General features: G+C 36.0%; 2 protein-coding genes across 2 annotated transcripts in view; one reads left to right on the plus strand and one right to left on the minus strand.

Moving 5' to 3' along the window:
• The first annotated feature begins 6,908 nt into the window (after positions 1-6,908).
• fhl1a (four and a half LIM domains 1a) overlaps positions 6,909-17,445 on the plus strand; it is a 34,135-nt gene continuing 23,598 nt past the window's right edge. The window contains exon 1 of the mRNA XM_022684246.2: positions 6,909-7,011. The gene's annotated coding sequence lies outside the window, so the exon portion shown is untranslated. The remainder of the gene's footprint in view (positions 7,012-17,445) is intronic.
• Positions 6,943-17,445, minus strand: part of arhgef6 (Rac/Cdc42 guanine nucleotide exchange factor (GEF) 6) — a 233,886-nt gene continuing 223,383 nt past the window's right edge. Inside the window, exon 23 of the transcript XR_007440954.1 lies at positions 6,943-8,225. The gene's annotated coding sequence lies outside the window, so the exon portion shown is untranslated. The remainder of the gene's footprint in view (positions 8,226-17,445) is intronic.

Consider the following 17,445-nt stretch of genomic DNA (forward strand, 5'->3'; position numbering starts at 1 on the left):
CTAAATGCTCCACAAGAATGTGTCTTCAATGGGATAATAGTTTCAGGATTAGTAATATTGAAGGATTTTTTCTGAAGGTTTATTTTGTCAGTTTGTATAAAATACACTGCTGGTAATAATTAGCAGACACCTCATTATTTAAGTGTTTTTGATGCATGCAATAAGCATGATTTCTTTGTGGGGTTGGAATAGAGTTTTTAATATAATCAAACAACCTAATTGGGTTTATTTGTAGGACAACACAAATATTTCTAGGACTCCCCCTAACAACTGCAATGCTTCAGACAAGATGAGGACTGTCATATGCCTCCTCCTTGGCCGCCAATGGAGAGAGAGAGAAAGAGAGAGAAAACGAGAGTGAGAGAACGAGAGAGAGAGAGAGCGAGAGAATGAGAGAGAGAGAACGAGAGAGAGAGAACGAGAGAGAGAGAAAACGAGAGAGAGAACAAGAGAGAGAGAAAACAAGAGAGAGAACGAGCGAGAGAAAGAGAACGAGAGAGAGAGATAGAGAGATAGAGCGAGAGAGAGAAAACAAGAGAGAGAACAAGAGAGGGAGAAAGAAAGAAAGAGAGAGAGAAAAGATGAGAGAGAAAACGAGAGAGAGAGAACAGAAGAAAGAAAGAGAACGAGAGAGAACGAGAACGAGAGAACAAGAGAGAGAAAGAAAGAAAATGAGCAAGAACAAGAGAGAGAACAAGAGAGAGAAAGAAAGAAAGAAAGAAAGAAAGAAAAAGAAAAATAGCCATTTTGCTCTCAAGCTACTGCTGGTAAGCCATTCTGAGCCCCACTTCCCCCAGTATTTTTATTTTGGATTTGTTCAGTTAGAATCTATCTGTCATTATTACAGAACATCTCTAAACCATGATATGTTTAAAAAAGCACATCATTAATCTGATGTAGACATTTAGTTTGAACTTTTCCAAGAACAAACTACATTAAATGTAATTCCTAAGAACGTTGCTGAATGAGACCCAATGTTTGTAATAGCACTACATGTATTCTGCTTTCTAAGTACTGAGGGTAGCAAGGTACTGCAGATTACCTAGGGTAGTTTTATTGTATGTAATCACATTTGTATTTAAAATAAATGATGCTGCCCTTACATAATTCTACTGTAAAATTCTATGATTTACCTTTGAATTTACTGTTCCCTCAAAAAGTGCTAGGCATCCAGGCCATGAGGCAACTAATCCCAGGTTCACAAAATGTAAATATTTGAGAAATTTCATTTCACATTACAAAACTTGTTGTCTTGTAACTGATCAGCAGAGACACAATGTTATAGAAGTCAGTCTTTCACCAGGAGGGACCCACAGCAAGTCTTTTTGCTTTTCGAAATCTTGTTTTGATGTTTTGTCAAAAAAAAAAAAAAAACGATGCCATGCATGAATTATGTATATATGTGGCAAAAACACAAAAAAGATGAAAAGATATAAATGCTTGAAAACCTGCTTAGTAATAATTTTGTTAAAAGCTTTAAAACGTTTAGTGATTGGAAAATCATGCATAAAATTGCATAGTGTGAACCCGGCCTAATCGGCCCCAAATATTGATGCAACCTCCACCATGTTTTTCACATGCAGTGTTCTTTTTCCTGCAAACATTTATTTCTCTTCAGTTTGTTGAGACTAAAAGTAAAAGCTGTGAATATCAGTGTTCCTCCATGGGTCTCCCTGACAGCATCTTTACATAAACATAATTATTAAGTAGTTGAATGAGTATCAGTCACACTGAGATGTTTTTGGTAAACTGAGATGCAAGTGTTCTAGCTAATAAAACTGCTTCAGGCCACTAAGACAGAACATGATCTTCAGCATGATCCTGAAGCTGAGCAGAGGCCCTTGACCCAGCAGTGCTCCGAATGATATAACTCATTCATGTCAAATTCCGCCCAACACTACTGTTTACATTACTCCACATACCAACATCCGAGAATCCACATTGTGATGATGTGCGTACTTATTCCAGATGCTACGAATTATTAAAGAAAGTATCAAGTGACAGATCTGTTCATTTTAAGTCATGTAAATTATTACAATAAGAGCACATAAAGGGAAAAAAAGAAAAATCTGTAACACTTTCTATGAGTATCATCTCTATAAGACTCTATAAACATATTTACAACACATTATAATGCATTCATAAGGCATTATAAACATGGCTATACATATTTATAAAACTCTATAATTTATCATAGCCATGTTTATTATGCATCATGAACTGTGATATAATGCATTAATAGCTGTGTTTATAACATGTTATACGTCAATACCAAGAAACTCAGTCCCAGCTTGTAGACTTTATCATGACTAAAACAGCTTCCAACTTATAATAAACACACCCTCAGTAATCATATAAATATATTTTTAACCACTCATGAATTATACTTGTCTTGAATACAATATTAGTTATAGTCAATTATAATGTATTATAAGAGGTCTTTGTGCGCTCTAAGTAAAGTGACAGACTTTCATTGTGGGACTATATTTTTAACGATAGATATATACTATTTTAACATGTATGTCATTATTATCACAAGTCATACTGCTTAATAAACATGGCTATAGTGGGTTATGCATTTTTATAAATATTTATAGCCATGTTTATAATGCCTTATGAATGCATTGTAATATATTATGAATCTAGTTATAGAGTCTAATAAAGATGACATTCATAGAAAGTGTTACCGAAAAATCTATTTGTTTACAGATGAAATTTAAATACGTATGAGTGCCATCTGTCAGTGATTGAAATATTACTGTTTTTACTTATTGTTATGTGGATGAATGGTTTTTCATGTTGAGATCCATCCAAATTTGTTGCCAAAAATTGTTCCCCCCCTGAACAGGTATCCTATATTGTCTATGACATATTTTTTGGGTTCATGCGCTAAAAACGAACTAGGATCATATTTTACATGACCTTTCAGTTCATCTTTAGAATTATAAAAAGTCTTCACAGATGAAAACAGTCAATCAGCCATCAATCAGATAGCTAATCAGTACACTAAAGGTTTAAATGGGTTTTTGCATGTTAGTTTGCACTTGTGAAACTGGTAAGAGAGGATCAGATGCAGCAATGCTGCTGGAGTTTTTAAACACTGTGTTCACTCACTGTCCACTCTATTAGACACACCTACCACTCCTATGTAAAGTCAGAGACTGAGGCTCATCTGCTGTTGCACAGTTTTCGTTGGTTATTCTCTAGTCTTTCATCAGTGGTCACAGGATGCTGCCCACAGTACACTGTTAGTAGACCATTCAGACTATCCATTATGTTTGGAACACAGCAGCTGTTTTCTCAATTCTTCCTCAGGTACAGGATTAAGAGCTTAGGTGTGTTAGGAAAACAGTGACATTATAGGAAGGGAGCTGTTGGATGACTCATTAAATGTTTATGTACCTCATGAAATTTGAAACTTTTACACAAACTAACTTCAGTTTTCAGGTTTTGTCATATATATGTATATATATACATGTTCTTCTGAGTATTTAATTGCTCACCAAACTGAACATGCTGCATTGTGGGTTCATGCTGTATATGAAGGGCTTGTGCTGCAATATTTTAAGGCCTGATTTATTACGATTCCAGCATGTGTTTATACATATTTACTTTATAACTTAGTGCCTGTTTACTTAACTGAGATTCGTATCTTTAAGAATTCACTCAGTCTCTCTCTCTCTCTCTCTCTCTCTCTCTCTCTTTCTCTCTCTCTCTCTCTCTCTCTCTCTCTCTCTCTCAAAGTAGCAAGACATTTTATGATTAATAATATTGTTCTGCTTTGTTAAAAATGGAAAAAATGGGCTACTTTATTCTGGAAAACAGACTGCTTACCAAGTCCAAAATCACTTGATACTGAAACAATGCAGCTCACTCGAGCCTCTGTGAATGAAGTGGCTGGGCGTCTGTTTTTGATTATAGATTAAACTGAGGTAATTCCTCATTCCATGAGCATGCAGTCATTTTCTCAGCATGGGTTAGTTAAAGCTAGATTTGCAACAGTATGGGAATTTCTACTGAGCAAAACTAAACAAAAACAACCAGGTAGAAACCACTTAGGAACACTATAAAACCACCTGGGATACCATAGCAACCACTTAGCAATGCCTTCACAACCATCGGTTATATCATAGCAACCACATAGCAGTGCCATATTACCATAGTAACTACATAGTAACTGCCTTGGAAACCATAGCAACTAGATAGCAACTCCTTTGGAAGCAACCAGCAGCCCCATAGCAAGCAGCTAGCAGTCACATAGCAATACCATACTAAACCAGCTAGTAATAAAATAGCAACACCCCAGCATCCATCCAAGATACCATAGCAACCAGAGAGCAACACTTACATAAATTAGAACAGGGTATTTTGCTATGAACAAAGCTTTTAATATAATAAAAGTAAGGTCTTATTGGTCAGATTTGCACAACACATTACAAACAATATTAGACTTAAAAATTAACTTGACATTTGATATTTTATTTCTAGCATAAATCAAATAGATATATTTGGAATATTCTTTTGATTGCAAGTAAAAAACAATATATAACAAGAAGATGGTGTATACCTGATCCCCCAGTAATGGAAGAATGGAAGACTATCTATGGTCAAAATGGACAATTTACATGTAGAATAAAAGACCAGATTACATTGAAACATGACACAAACAGAATAGAATACTACCCAGAAAACACATATATATATATCATATCCTCTGTATTGGTTTCATTTTATTTTTATTGCACAACAATTTAAAGCATCATCCATTTTAATAGTTTCTTGTTTTGTATATGATTTTTTTATGTTGAAGGCATAAACATAATTGTGATAATTGTGATATCAGAAGTGGTAAAAGAAACATTGTATATTGTGAATATCAATTCTTGGAAGTACACACTGAAAAAATAAAGAATTACAAAAAATCTATATTTATTGATGCAAGTTTAAAATGCTCACACAGTGAACAGATCCACTAAACTACTTCTGGTACCACTTTATAAAGGGTTATAACTTGTTTACAATTAGTTTATTAATGGTTACTAATTAGGTTGTAAATGCCTTAAAAATCATTAATAATCAGTTATAACTGATATACGTAGAAAGGGCAACAATGACCTGTTGTTTGCCAAATAGTGAACCCACAGCCATCTATATTGGTGCCCTTACTACGTATGTGTTATAACTGATTATTAATGATTTTAAAGACATTTACAACCTAATTAGTAACCATTAATAAACTAATTGTAAACTATTTATAAACACTTTATAAAGGTAATCTTATTTTAAAGTGGTACTCTACTTCTTATCCTAGCTCTAGCTTAAATTCAACACTTTCTCATCAATATCTAGATAATAATTTAATATAAAAAAAGAAAAATTTATATCACAGTATACCTAACAATGTTACTCTGCTGCAGCTCTAATTCTAGCATGCTGGATTTCATGTTGTCTCTCTGAGAGGTGATAAATATCTTCATGGAAAAGAGACTGGTCCATTATAGCAGTACACGCTGCCCACCGTGGCCACCCACCCCTGCCATGTCCTTGACAGGACACCAGCACCCATTCTCTGGTTCCCTTCCAGTCTGATAAAAGGCTAGATAAACACAGGGGGCATTAACATTCTTCAACTCCGTTATTTTTTGGACAAGTGTAGCTGGTATCAGACATGCCACCAAAGTAGTAAAACTAAAGTGCACTAGTTTAATGAAGTAGGCCTGGCCTAAATAACTGAATGGTCTGTTTAAAGGGGTCTGAAATGCTGGACGTCAGTGTCGTCGGTGACTCATCATCACTGAATGTGTTCTGGAAATGAATTCCTTATTCCAGAGGATTCTGTAAAGCCGGCCCATTTCTCTTTAACTAGATGTTAGCTAAACAAAGTAAGTGTATGACAGAAAACTTGTTTTATAAACTTTAAGCGTCTAAACAACTGTCTAATTAATGCATTCAAATGAAAGCATTCAGCTACTTTAAGTTGCCTCTGTTGTGGCTAGCACAAATGTGCAACTGCGCACAGACATTCAAATCTTGCTTAGTACATTTAGAGAAGTATTGACAATAGAATGGGACTCTATGGAGCAAATAAGCATAAACCTACAGTATATGCACCATCTCTAAAAATGCAGGGTGTGATCTAAAGGGGTATAAAGCCCCCCTAGCTACAGCTCTGGATTAAATTAAGAGACCACTTCAGTTTCTGAATCAGTTTCTCTGATTTTGCTACTTATAGGTTTATATTTGAGTAAAATGAACATTGTTGTTTTATTCTCTGAACTACAGACAACATTTCTCCCAAATTCCAAATAAAAATATAAAAATATTTTGAGCATTTATTTGCAGAAAATGAGAAATGGCTGAAATAACAAAAAGATGCAGAGCTTTCAGACCTCAAATAATGCAAAAAAGAAAAAGTTCATATTCATAGAGTTTTATGAGTTCATAAATCAATATTTGATGGAATAACCCTGGTTTTTTCACCAGTCTTACACACTGCTTTTGGATAACTTTATGCTGCTTTACTCCTGGTGAAAAAAATTCAAACAGTTCAGTTTGGTTTGATGGCTTGTGTTCATCCATCTTCCTCTTGATTATATTCCAGAGGTTTTTATTTTGGTAAAATCAAAGAAACTCGTCATTGTTAAGATAAACTGATCATTTTGCAATGTTTCATTTCTATAAAACTTCTAAACAAGAGTTTTTTTTTATAAAAATGTATAAACAATGCCTTAATGCCATAAATCTCTTTTCAATTCTAGAATACAATAAAATATTGCCACTTTTTCCTCTTCTATGTGATTTCAGTAGCTTCATATCTGCAGTGTTAGTAAATTCCTGCCTGAAGTCATTGTTGATATGAAGGGAGAGGGCTTGGATCACATCCTGCGTTTTTTTTCTCTTCCCTCTCTCAGGCTTTTTAAGCGCTGTGGTGATGAGCGCCACACACTCTCAGCACTCGCTGAGTGGGACGTCAGCAGCTGCCCGGGTTACACAGCCTGCCTTTACTATTGGGTGAGTTTTTCTTTTTTTTTATATCATTCATGTCTGAGAATGTGTTTTAGCTTCACACATTATACACAGTTACATTCTAAACATGGTTAATAACATATTTAATACTGTAGTAATACTGATAAGCTGTTTTAAGGACATTTACTTCACGTCTGACATCATTCCTGTCCACCTGCAGTGACGTAGACTGAGAGGGAATATCATCACCACACTGCGACTAATTGAGTATGATGATTAAAAATCATACACGATAAGAAACAACCCTGATCCAACCACAAACATATTCTCTCTTAACCCTTGTGTGGTGTTCATATTTTTATTACTCGTTTACTTTGTTACTTGTATTTAATTCAGCAAAATTAAGCAATTTTACATTAAAATGCTTTACACATGCTTGCTTCACCTAAATTGCAAGCAATATAAACAGCTTACATGGTTAATATTTGCCCTTTACCTTTCTTATGTTTTCTTATGTACAATGTGTGTTTATCGAAAATGTGTTTTGATATATGTTTTTCACAAAAAAATGAGCCAATGCCAATGAGTTAGAAAAAATATTTTTTTAGTATCATTTGATGAAAAATTTAAACGGTCCCACAGACCCGAACACCACACAAGGGTTAAATATAGATGGACACATTATCTTTACACGTAAAAAATATAGAGTTGTCAACTCTGAAGTGTATGTTTTTATTCAGCAGTTTACAACAATATATTAATTAAAAATGTATTATCAGATTGAGTTTAAATACAGTATATTATACAACAGTACAACCAGACATGTGTAAAGTAATAGAGACCCAGACTTTAGTAAAAGTACAAGTGCTCTATCAAAAAAGTGACTTTAGTTGCTAAGTACTAAAGTATTCAGCATTTTTTGTACTTAAGTATTGTAAGTACTTAGTTGTAAAATATAGTACTGAAGTACTGAAAGTAAAAGTACAGTACTGGGTTAGGTAGGTATTACAGAAATCAGTAATAGAGATCTTCTAATAAGATCTCTTCTAATTGATCAGGTTTGGAGGCCTGGGTGGGTTCACCAACCTTCATTTAGTTTTATAGTATTTTATTAGTATTTTTTTTTTTACTTTACTTAGTTGAGTAGTTCTTTCCATAATATGGATTAGATCATTACTCAAATAGAGCTATTCACTGTATACCTGTAACTCTACCTCTTCACTACTTTACAACTGATGCTCTCAAACACATTAAGAGGGCTAATTAACTCTTGACAAGTTCAGCACAGCTGTTAACTGAAAGCCTGAATTCCAGGTGCAAATGGTAAGATGAGCAAAGCTGTCATCTAAACAAGACGTGCTACTTTGAAGAATCTAAAATATAAAACATATTCGGGTTGGTTTAACACTGTTTTTTTGTTTACTAAATAATATATATGTTTTTTTTTCATAGTTTGGATGACTGTAGTATTAATCTACTACGCAGAACATTTTAACTCTACTGTTATGTTACAGGTCAAATTGACCCATTTTAAAGTTTTAAGATCTTTAGTATTAGTATTTTTTCAGTATGAAAAATGACATTTTCTGCTTGACTTAATTAGTGTAATCAACATTTAATATGAAAATGGTTCATCTCACATATTTGCAACCACCCTCTGCAAAAACTAAATCTAAAACAAAATTGCAATGCTATGATTTAATGTTATGTAAAACTATCAAAAGTTTGGACAGACAAATTCTATGTTTTTTTTTTTTATTTTAACTCCAGTTATGTTCATTTTTCAGGAACAGCAATGGTGTTCCTGGGTTATTTTGACCCGATGCATGATTAATTATCCAAAATATGTCTGAAACCAAAAAGAAATCCTAACAAGCAGTTAGTTAACACGCAGCAATTTTTATGTATATATTTTAAAAGTAATAAAGTAGTGAAACATACAAAAAGCATGTTTAAACCTTTTTTAATGAAAACAAGTTAATTATCCTAAATTAACCATTACCTCTAAATATTTATATAAATATTGATAAAATAATTAGAAATGGAGTTAGTAATTAAATATTCACACTGCTTGTTAGGATTTCTTTTTGGTTTCAGACATCTTTTGGATAATTAAACATGCACCGGGTCAAACTGACCCAGGAACACCATTGCTGTTCCTAAAAAAATGAACATAACTGGGGTTAAAATAATAAAAAAACATAGAATTTGTCTGTCTAAACGTTCGACTGGTCCTGTATAGCTTTTTGTCCTCAGAGTGAAGGTCAGGCAACTGAACTGAACTGAATCCATCACTCAGAGCTCATTAAAACTCACACAATAGTGTTCTTGACCTCAGGAAAGCTCAGCCCAAACCATGAGCTAATTCTTCCTTAGCAACCTCTACACACCTGGATGTTGTGTCGATACAAGTGACATCATGGCACTTGGCAGAACAACCGGCTCGATCTGTTCTCATTTCAGAGCCGGTGAAGTAAATGCACTATTAGTCCACTTTACTCTGCTCAGAGCTCTGTATCTCTCCATTTCTGCTGACTCACATCCTTTTAACCTTTACATTAACCTTTCTCTAATACCTCGCTGGCCTTTGAGCTCGGGGAGGAGACATCAGCACAAATTCACCCTCACAGAAATATTTGGATGTGGTAAAGTGCTGCAGCCTTATAAGGCTCGGACGAGAGCACTGTTTGTGCTCCTGGCTGAAGTGATAGAGAGCTTTTTGGATCACATTTTATGCAATTAGTCACTGAAAGGCCCTGAAGCAGCTGGATTTCCTCAGTCTCCCCGTGGTTCTCTGCTGTTTCCCACTAGAGGGAGCGTCTGAGATCCTAACACAAGCATCCGCCCTCAGCTCTGGAGGTCCTAATTAGGCAATGTGGTGTTGAGGAGACTCTGTTGTGACATTCTGTCCACTGGGGGCAGAGCCGAATCCCTGTCTCCAGCCTCTCTTCCATTAGTCCAGTTTATCTCCAGCTGTCTGGAGCAGTGCCACATGCGTGTCTACAGCTGATAAAACTGAACAGTGCACTCTAACATGAGGCAACATGTAAATTCAGCTCAGCTCGGCTGTTTAAAAAGGCAACATGAGCCAAAAAAGGGACACGTTTTTGACTCGTGCCATCATTTTACAGGCTGGGATGCCAAGAGGCTATTTTTTAACATCTTAAAAATAACAGACTTGAATTCTGGAATTTAGTTTTCACATACATATAGATTGCCCAATGCCTATATGTACAATATACAATGTAAACATCTGTGTATTCATAGTTTTCTTATAATACATAAATTTAATTAGTGCAATAATGTATGTTATAGAGTAACTTAAGTGTTTATAGTTATAGTGAGAATTTGGACACGTCTTAAATTCCTTAAAACACCTTGAAAGCGTTCTTTTTTATAATTGGCACTTTTTGCTTAGATGACAGTTTTGCACAGCTTTATGAGGTAGAGTCACTTGGAATTCAGGCTTTCAGTTAACAGCTGTGCTGAACTCATCAAGAGTTAATTACTTGAATTCCTTGCCTCTTAATGTGTTTGAGAGTTACAGGTATACAGTGAATAGCTCTATTTATAGAGTAATGTTCTAATCCATATTATCAGAAGCAAAAGAAGCAAGTGCGGTCGCAAAGACCATCAAACTTTATGATGAAACTGGCTCTCATCAGGACCGCCCCAGGGAAATAAGAGTGAGAGATACCTCTGTTGTACAGGATAAGTTCCTTCATAGTCTGGCTTCAGTATAACAATGTAGGGGGCAAAAAATCATTAATGTTGAGACTATTATAAATAGTATATATATCATCCAATATAATGAAGAGGAAGATGGATGATCACAAGCCATTAAACCAAGCTGAACTGCTTGAATTTTTGCAACAGGAGTAAAGGCATAAAGTTATCCAAAAGCAGTGTGTAAGACTGGTGGAGGAGAACATGTCAAGATGCATGAAAACTGTGATTAAAAACCAGGGGTTATTTCAACAAATACTGATTTCTGAACTTCTAATTTTTGTAGTATTTGAGGTCTAAAAGCTCTGCTTTTAGAGAAATGTTGTCCGTAGTTTATAGAATAAACATATACCTATGAAAAGCAAAAAATCAGGAACTGATTTAGAAACTGAGGTGATCTCTTAATTTTATCCAGAGCTGAAAATATGTATAATTAATTTGTGGGGAAACCAAAAACTAACATTTATAATAAATACAAGCACTTCTGGATCAGACCGTCTGTGAACTGCCATAAATGTAAATGTAATTACAATGATTTTACAGGCCAAATACTAATTGTCAGATCGCTGCATGGTTGTAGATGATGTAGTTAAGCATATGGATGCCTAGTGAAACTCTGAATCTTAGTGTAAGCAGGTTTATTGGAGCTGGTTTTCTCTTCTCACTTTAATGGCGTGTCGAGCCCGGCCTGCCCCAGGCTCTCTGTCTGTCTCTGTGCTCTCCCTCTTTTCCTCACATTCTTCAGAGAGCAGATCACTGACACCGGCGCAGGCCTCTGCAGATGGGCCCGGTTCTGTATCAGCCCCATATGGCCGAACGGGCTCAGTTTCTATTACTTTGATCAGCTTGTCAAAGCAGAGAGGAGCTCAAAGCCTGTCCAGCAGGGCTTCATCTGAGCTCTTCATCAATCAGCTGTTTGAAGATCTGCTCTGAGCACTGCGCTGACTGGAGCATCACAAACACACACACACACACACTCATCTTCAAACAGCTGAGAGTAAGATTTAATGCTGAATCTACTTCAATTTCACCTCCCTTCTGTCTGTGATTGCTGGTTTTGGCCAGAGAAATGTGGGACAGTTAGCAGCTTTACAGTAAATTCTTTGGTTTGATGTTTAATGATAACAAAAAGATCTTTTAAAGAGCTTTTAGACCTCAAATAATGCAAAGAAAACAAGTTTACATTCATAAAGTTTTAAGAGTTCAGAAATCAATATTTGGTGGAATAACCCAGTTTTTTAATCACCGTTTTCATGCATCTTGGCATGTTCTCCTCCACCAGTCTTACACACTGCTTTTAGATAACTTTATACCACTCCTGGTGCAAGAATTCAAGCAGTTCAGCTTGTTTTGATGGCTTGTGATCATCCATCTTCCTCTTCATTATATTCCAGAGGTTTCCAATTTGGTAAAATCAAAGAAACTTATCAATTTTAAGTTGTCTTTTATTCCAGAGCTGTATATTGTGTATCCTAACCATTTAATTACACAGAAATCAGTTAACACCCCCTTTGGGATACAGCACTGTTTGTTGACCTTGAAGGTCGCTGGCTGTGGTGAACAGGGCGGAGAGGGATGTGGCAGATCCTGTGCAGCAGTTCTGGTCGGGTTGAGGGGGTTAGATAACAGACGAGTGGGGTGATTGCTGTTTGTAGATGGTGCCAGTGGGGGTGATCAGGGCTATTTCGGGCCTTCAGAAGGCAGGGTCTCAGCGGAGGACAGGTGGGGCAGTGGAAAGAGCATTCCGCTCTTATTGTCCATCACAGTCACAGATAAATAGATTCAGAGTGAGCCACCAAATGACTCACTCAGCCCAGCATCCACATTCCAGTTATAAGTGCTATGGACGTGGATATAAAAAACTGTTTCCAGACATATGTCCAGCTATGTCACACAAATGATGCTGACATACTGCGACATGAGCAGTTTTGAGATTAACTTAAAGTATTAAAAATCAGTATAGATAAGGATAATAGGATATTACATGCTAATGGTCTGCTAGGGCATTCCAAACCGTATGACAAACAAGTTCTAAGAGATGGAAAACTTTACTTAATAAATTATACAGTAGCTTGCAAAAGTATTCATACCCCTTGAACATTTTTTTTCCATTTTGTCACCTTACAACCACAAACTTAAATGTTTTTTTTTTATTGAGATTTTAAGTAATAGACCAACACAAATTAACCCGTAATTGTGAAGAGGAATGTAAATGATACATGATTTTTTACAATTGTAATCAAATAAAAATCTGAAAAGTGTGACATGCAAAAATATTCAACCCTCTTTTCTCTCAAACCCCTAATAAAATGCAGTGCACATAATTGCCTTCAGAAGTCACTTAATTAGTTATTAGAGAACACTAGTGAACAAAAAGCATAATGAAGATCAGGGAGCTCACCAAACAGAGATAAACCGAAGTCGGAGATAAAGTCGTGGAGAAGTTTAAAGCAGGGTTAGAATATAAAAAAATATCTCAAATTTTGAGCATCCCAATTAGCACTGTTGAATCCATCATCCAAAAATTACAAAAGTATTCTACAACTGCAAACCTATCAAGACATGACCATGGACCACCCAACCTGACAGATCGAGCAAGGAGAGCACTAATAAGAAAAGTTCATCACCCTGAGCATACTATCCCTTACTGTGAAACATGGTGGTGGCAGCATCTTGCTGTGGAGATGACGAAGATGGATGGAGTTAAATACAGGGCAATCCTGCAAGAAAACCTGTTGAAGGCTGCAAAGGACTTGAGACTGGGAAGGAGATTCACTTTATAGCAAGACAGTGACCCTAAACATACAGCCAGAGCTACAGTGGAATTATTTAGACCAAAGAATATCCAGTCAAAGTCCTGAACTAAATCCGATTAAGCATCATTGGCAAGACATGAAAATTGCTGTTTGTAGACGCTCTCCATCCAAATTGGCTGAGCTTGAGCTGTTTTGCAAAGAAGAATGTGCAAAAATCTCAGTCTCTAGATGCAGAAAGCTGGTGGAGACAAACTCCAAAAGAGATGCAGCTGTAATTATAGTGGATGTGCTGCCTTGTGTTGGTCTATCACTTAAAATCTCAATAAAATACATTTAAATTTGTTGTTGTAAGGTGAACATTTTTTAAAAAGTTGAGTGGGTATGAATACTTTTGCAAGCCATTGTATATATGATAAAATAAACCAAAAAAAGGACAAGTCCAGCATTAGTAAGAACTCTACTCTGGCAGCTGCCCAGTCATTACCAACTAACTCTCAGTGGATTAATCCAGTAACAGACTGGAACGTAAACAGATGTGCAGTATGTTTATAATGTACTTAAAATCTTTTGTTATCTGTGTCTGATCCTGAGTGCAGCAGAGTTAATGGAGCGAATGGAAAACTCATTAGTGTGAAGGAAAATGCTGTACAGATGAAGCCCATTTACAACTGCAGCTCTAAAGTGTGGTTAGTCTCTTTTTCCAACATTACCACTTCCCCTCTGAGCTTTAGCTTCTTCTCTCAGAGCTGAAACATTTTGTAAAGAGCTGTCCATGTCTCTATCATTACCACTGAAACTAAATGATGTCCACTTTACTGAAATGAAGACGTTTATATCGTCGCTGTCCAATAAAAAGTATCAAGTATCATCTCCAAAACAGGAACTTTACAGGAGAGAGAAAAAAACTTCTAAACTTTTAATAGAAGTCAATGTAAAAAAAATATATTTTAGGTAATTTTTGAAAGTATTTCTATTGGTATGTTCATCAAGAAAGTTTGGGATAGTGTGAGAGACAGTTTGTCAGTTCAAATTATGTAGTAAACTAAAAATTGCCAAAAATGGAGAAAAAAATTTTTTCATTGGACAGCGACATATGTAATAGAAATATGGAACTACTGGAAAAAAATGTTAAATAGGTTGCACAGATTAAGTGGTTCCCACTCCCAGGCATTTTCTAAGCTACTTTACGTTACTATGTTAAGTGGTTGCTAGGTGGTTGTTATGGTCTTGCTATAATGTTGCTATATGGGGTTGCTACAATGTTGGGCTGCGGTAGAGTTGCAAGCTGGCTCATATAATGTTGCTAGTGGTTGCTAAAGTATTTCTAGGATGTTGGTAAATGGCTTCTCTGGCATCCCAAGTAGTTGATATAAAGCTACTAAATGGTTTATGAGTGGTTGCTATGGTGTTGCTAAGTGCTACAATTATTATAGACAATTGCTACAATATTTCAAGGTGTTGTAAAGATGTTGCTAGGCAGTTGCTATGATGTCCTTGGTGGTTACATGGTGTTGCCATGTTGCAAACATGCAAAAATGAGCAAATAGTCTCTTTAAATACTTTTTGGACATAACCAGCATGTATTTGCTGATGGTCATTTTTTAAATGAGTGTTCACAGTTAATAAATAATAAATGTCCAGTGGGTCTGCAGTGCATTAAGCTGTGTATAGTGTGAGTGTGAGCCAGCTGACTCGAGCTTCACTCCTTTCAAGGAAATCATTTCCACAAAGAGGCAAAACAAAGCCTGAACTGAGGGCTGGACGCTCGCTGAAAAATTAGGTGTCTTCATTTTTGTTCTGTTAATCACACGCTTATTTTTGAGCAATGCAGGAATGTTGGCCGCAGTGACTTGAAGCATATTTGCTAACCCACATCACCAGATTTAAAATGTGCAGCACAGAGCTACTGTAGCTGTGCTAAAGCCCTGAAGCTAACTGCTGGGGCAGTTCTGAGTTCTGAAAAATAAAGGCTACTGACAGAAGCTACAGAAAACAAACAATGTACTCAAATGTTCAATCTGTGCTTCTGTCAGGTTCCCTATTAGTAATCTCAGAACTGTGTAACTAAAGCCCTGTTTCAGCAGCTTTTTTGTATGCCTTCTTTTAAATGCATGTGATGTGGAAACAAATCAAAGCTGTAAAGCAGATGGCATAAACTAAAGGCAGGGACAGTTCTATTTAATGAAAGGCTGAAAAACGGTCAGACAGTGCTTTGATTCAGCAGCCAACACACAAATGAATATGAGTTCTAATGACATGAAGAGTAGCTTCATGACTCTTGCCATTATCATCCTCCAAATATAAATAAAACAAACCTTTTGATTAATGATAAACACTCACGCATTAAAAGTGCTGTGATTCATCACTTCACGCAAATCCAGTTGATCAGCCATGATACAACTGATGCTTAAAGTGTGCATCTTTGGTTTATAGCAAGAGATAAAAGAACAGACTAACATTGCTAAAACACAACTTAGCAAGTGTCAAATGCTAGTAACAAATGCTGAATATTCAGACTGTCCTCTGTGGCAGAAACGCATCCAGTTGAGTTTGACAAAAGCCTGCCTGACACAGCTTTATGCCGTAAATGCAGTTTCTAAAGCCTTCATCACTACACTACTTTCTAATAAAGCCACTGCCTTATGAGGCAGCAAGGCTGCTGCCTTCAGTTTGGGAAACAACCTTAGATTCTGATTAATTTTATCTTTATAACCCAAAATGAACATACACACAAAAATGACTCTTAGCCTGTCTAGAATCTGCATCTAGATTTTCATTTCTTTGACTCAGACAAATTAAATTACTATGGATTAAAGCACATAGTGTGTCTTACTTTTAGACAAAAACTTACTGTATCTCCAATTTCACTGTTTGCTCTTTTTGACAGTAGTTTTATAAAATGTATTGGAATTTATAGAAATTATCAAATTTATTGAAATGCTCAAATTACTAGCAATTAAATCTTTTTGCATTTACTTCCAAGAAGTTTTTTAACTTCTGTAAAGATGCATGGGTGTTGTCTGATTTGTCACGGTAAGCAAATTAAGCATAGCTTAATTTGAATAGTGTTACTTATTTTTTTTATGACAAAATTTTGGCATGTATTTACAGAGATTAATCTAGTGTTTGTTAGTAACTTTGCTTAGAATTCCCTTCTCTCCTGCTAAAAAGCACATCACAGATACCCATTATGCCTTGGCTAATTGTCTGCATCTGGTGTAGGTTATAAATCCTATTAACTCTAGAACGCTAACGCTGGGTGATTTTCACCCACACAATTTTTTTATGTGATTTTCATTGTGTTGCTGCTGTCTGAGTTGCATGGGACTTTGAGTAGCTTTGATGTCATTAATGTGATGGTGCTCACATGCCCCAGGAATGGGTGGACCAAAGACCAAGTTCCCAGCAGCATGATTATTATTTTTGTTAGGGCATTACCTGCTAAGGATTACCTGCTTTTCCTATATGTTTTCAGCTTTTTTCTCATCCATGGCACTTTTTTATGTGATGTTGTATGTTGTAAAATTAAAGAAGAGTTCCAAAACTCTTCAAAATGAGTGATGGTGTTACTAATTTTAACATTTAATTGGATTACAGCACTGACTATTTAGCTACCATATGAATTCCAGTGCCTGGAGGAAACCAGTGCAGACACAGGGAGAACAAACCAAGATCCTCACAGTGATTGGAGCAGAAAGAAGAGTAACCAGATTAGTTAACCTGATCTCTATCTTTTTGGACTATCAGAGGAAACCCATGCAGACACAGGGAGAACACAGGAACTTTACCCAGCTTGGGACTTGAACCGAAGACCACAGAGCTGAGAAATGAATAATCAAGCAAACCATCAATCCACCAGACCGCTAAAGTTACTACGGTTCTAAAGCCGAGAACAGTAATAAGGCCTTTTCCAAGTAGTGTAAGCACATCCAGCAGTTCTGCTTGATGAAAGAAACATGGCTTTGACAATAGCCTCTGACTCATCCTCAGTAATTAC

Source organism: Astyanax mexicanus, chromosome 10 (genome assembly GCF_023375975.1).
Source record: "Astyanax mexicanus isolate ESR-SI-001 chromosome 10, AstMex3_surface, whole genome shotgun sequence".
Classification (NCBI taxonomy): Eukaryota; Metazoa; Chordata; class Actinopteri; order Characiformes; family Acestrorhamphidae; genus Astyanax; species Astyanax mexicanus.